The sequence below is a fragment of the Amphimedon queenslandica genome, unplaced genomic scaffold, assembly GCF_000090795.2.
Source record: "Amphimedon queenslandica unplaced genomic scaffold, v1.1 AMPQUscaffold_11946, whole genome shotgun sequence".
NCBI classification, from domain to species: domain Eukaryota; kingdom Metazoa; phylum Porifera; class Demospongiae; order Haplosclerida; family Niphatidae; genus Amphimedon; species Amphimedon queenslandica.
In genome coordinates this window covers 10,187-13,621 of record NW_003547815.1, presented here as the reverse complement: position 1 = coordinate 13,621, position 3,435 = coordinate 10,187, and the positions used below count along the sequence as shown (strand labels likewise).

At 37.7% G+C, this 3,435-nt stretch overlaps 3 long non-coding RNA genes across 3 annotated transcripts; 2 read left to right on the top strand and 1 right to left on the bottom strand.

Moving 5' to 3' along the window:
- Positions 1-866: 866 nt before the first annotated feature.
- Positions 867-1,599, top strand: LOC109588659 (uncharacterized). Its single transcript, XR_002188287.1, has 2 exons — positions 867-1,429; positions 1,509-1,599. It is a non-coding gene; the product is annotated as an uncharacterized LOC109588659 (long non-coding RNA).
- Positions 1,600-1,886: 287 nt separating this feature from the next.
- Positions 1,887-3,363, top strand: LOC109588660 (uncharacterized). Its single transcript, XR_002188288.1, has 5 exons — positions 1,887-1,951; positions 2,036-2,255; positions 2,339-2,462; positions 2,515-2,624; positions 3,183-3,363. It is a non-coding gene; the product is annotated as an uncharacterized LOC109588660 (long non-coding RNA).
- LOC109588661 (uncharacterized) lies at positions 3,073-3,399 on the bottom strand. The gene is made up of 2 exons (XR_002188289.1): positions 3,323-3,399; positions 3,073-3,266 (listed from the first exon to the last, which is right to left on the bottom strand). It is a non-coding gene; the product is annotated as an uncharacterized LOC109588661 (long non-coding RNA).
- Positions 3,400-3,435: the final 36 nt, after the last annotated feature.

The following is a 3,435-nucleotide window of genomic DNA, read 5'->3' as shown; positions in this document are numbered from 1 at the left end:
GAGCACTGGCGCCACTGCTGGCCGCGGTAGAGGTTTCACTGGTAGACGTCGCGTCGCGGGTGATGGGGTAGGCGTAGTCATCTTGAAGAAGACGGGTGAATGACGAATTGATGATGATACAGGCGAATGGGAAGAAGAACGAGAGGGAAGGATAAGAACAATCGGAGGTGCTTCTTCCATGCTTGAGATCCTAAGTGAATGCTGGATGATGCTGGTCACCCATGCATGCGCACAACTGAACTGCGTGGGCGTACAAGTGGGTTGCTACATTTGCATACTACCCACGCCATGCATTGGGTGCGTGGGCGGTCAATCCAAGCGAGGATGGCCCCTGCTGATTAACTCCATTTAAACCATTGCTCTAAATGACAATTCTATTTAAAAAGATAAGAATATTGAAAAACACAAAAAAATGGAGGGATGAAGCAAGGATGTTGCAACTTTCCTTGTATTTTACTATTTTTTATTCTTCCTTGGACATTTATTCCAACAAAGATGATTTCCTATCATTATTTTGATAATGAGAAAGCATCTTGCTCTTGCTTCATGAGGTGGATCCTAAAAGAAGTGCTGCATTAGTGTCAAGAGTAGTCTCACTAGCCAGACCATTCCCCAGCCTACAGTCCAGAGGCGTATTTAGAGGGGGGCTGAGGGGGCTTGAGCACCCCCCTCAGGGCTGGGCTCAGAAAAAATTACTGAACTCCTGGACTCTTGCATCACTACCAAGCCTCTTAACAAAGTTATCTAGCCCCCTGATCATGATTTCAGCAGTTTCCAGTGCTTTAAGGAGCAATCAGAAGTACCAGTAACATAGCAGTATGCTTGAAATGATCTTGGCCCCACCCGTAATTGACGAAAATGCAGCATAGATACTATATATACCAAGTGGATGCGAAACAGGAAGTGGATTGTACATGAAATTATATTGGTGACGTCACGAGCAGTATGCCTATGCTCTTTTCGCTCTAGCGTAGCCTCTACTGGCCTTGTTTCTCGAAGTTTTGGGTTCTTGGTCAAGTTACTACTTTCCTGAGTTGAAGTAAGTATTATGAAGTCTCTATTAGCTCGAATGACCTGCTGAATCCTTGTTTGCTTGATCACTGGATCTCGTTGTACTGTAAAACATGGCGGCCTATAGTTCTGACTTTAAACACCTTTTCTCCAATCTGGGGCAGAGCTAGTAAGTGTTATTTGGGTAGAAGAAGGATATTATTGTGTTACATGGTCTGTAACTACTAGCTTTCCACTGCAGTTTTATAAAATAGAAATATATCCATTTTTTAGTTTATTAATGGTCTGTTTTGTAAACGCCTTTTCTGGAAAACTATGCGATTTGAAGAGGTATAATTTTGTATGTGTCTACGTACATGCCTTTTGTACGGTTTGTATATTTTCATAATTATTTTAAAGCTATGTTTCTTCAAAAAAAGTTAGTTAATGTCATTGTGATATACCATATTAGAATGATAAAACTATTATTATAATATTATTTTTTGATCATCAAATAGGGTATGAATATGAAACCAATGAAGATAAATTGTCTGTTGTTTCTTGTATTGACTCTTTTCAGAAGAAATATAGATTTTTATGAAGTTTTTTTATAATTATTGATTTTGCCACCATTTTGGTTGCTAAGTGTAGCTAGGATAAACGTCACATCCGGCGAAAAGAGCATAGGCGCATCCTGTTTTGTATCCACTTGGTATATATAGTATCTATGAATGCAGGAAAAGGCCATTTTACCGCCGTAAAATGGGTGTGGCCAAAATCGCGGCGCGCTTCGCGCGCCCTCAGCACCCTCCTCCTCTAAATCTTAGATACGCCCCTGCAGTCACCCAAATGACTGTAGGCTGGGGAATGGTCTGGCTAGCGAGACTCACGTCAAGAGACTGTCTGATCATTATGATGCCTAAATAATAGGAAATGAAGCTTTAGAATATGGAACTGTCGAGTGTCGAGTAATAAACAAACAAGCAAATAAATAAATAGATTAATAAATTAATAAAATAAATAACTATGATTCCCCTACCCATAGGATGGTAATCATGAAGCTATAGTGAAGAACATACATGAACTGTTAGTTAAGTTAGCCTGGGACTTCTCTCCCAACCAGTTGGACCACTTGTTTGGCTGCTTTCAGAAGAGCTGGGTAGGAGCTAGCAAGAAGCAAAGAGATGAACTGTTGGATTTCATAAGACGCTTAGCAGAGGATGACAAAGAAGGAATAATGGCCAGTAAAGTGCTGGAGCTCAAAAGTTAGTTTAGTTGACTATACATAACATTTTCTAATACATTATTAACATATTCATGCCGATAATTTATTTCTCTCTCTCCATAGACTGATTTATTATTTTTTGTTGAAAATCTCATAAGTGCCATTACTAGTTCTGCTCGTTCCTGTCCCTCAGTTATGAAGAGAATAATTCATTTATTACAAACACTATCAGTCAAACAATTTCCTGGTGAGACCACACCTACTAAACCACACCCCTTTATTAACTCCACCCACTTTAGAGTTTGAAGATAAAGTGCAGTTCAATTCGATTAGTGGGTTTATCTTTTTGAGGTTTTTTGCTTCAGCCATTTTGAATCCAAAGTTATTCGGACTACGACCCGAGAATCCAGTTAGTACATGTACATCACAATAAATACCATATAGCTGGAAAATTTGGCGGAGAATTAAATTTGGCGGATTGGTGGTTCAAAAACCGCCAATATTATAACCACCAATAATAATTGCAATTATTATGCGCGGGTTAATTGTACTAAAATTGGCAGTATTTCTCACTATTTCAGACACAAAGTCAAGACTGTGGGCAAGCCTGCAAGGACTTCCAAGGAGCAGCTTAAAGAAGAACTGAGTGTGCTTAAAGAAAAGACAAGATAGTAAACCGCCAAATTAAATGACCGCCAATATTATATTTAGGCAGTTTTGATGCAAAACCGCCAAAGTTTTAAACCGCCAAATTTTCCGGCTATACGGTATGTGGAATTTTTGAAGGAAAGAAAGTTTAGTGATATTAGCAATTTGATAACCATTTACCAAATAATTGCATGTTTACATGTGCATTCTCAATGGCTCCTGGATATTAATTTGACAAATCAAAATAATTAAACCAGCTAATCACCAAAACTTATGACAAAAAATTAATAATAATAATAATTGTTTTTCTTTCTTTTAGAATCATACTGTCTCAAGGACTTTACTTCTCATTTCTAAACTATTCAAAATTTAGGAAATGTCGGAGCAAGAGTAAAATAATAATCTGAGAGAGAGAGTGAGAGAGATAAAGATATGTGTATTATTTATTTACATGTTTACTTCATTTTTTCTTGATGAAAGAGTCAACGTATTTCATTCCACTTCTTTCTATAATGAAAATGTAATAAAACATAAATATCCACTCTTGGTAATATACATGTACATAATAATTA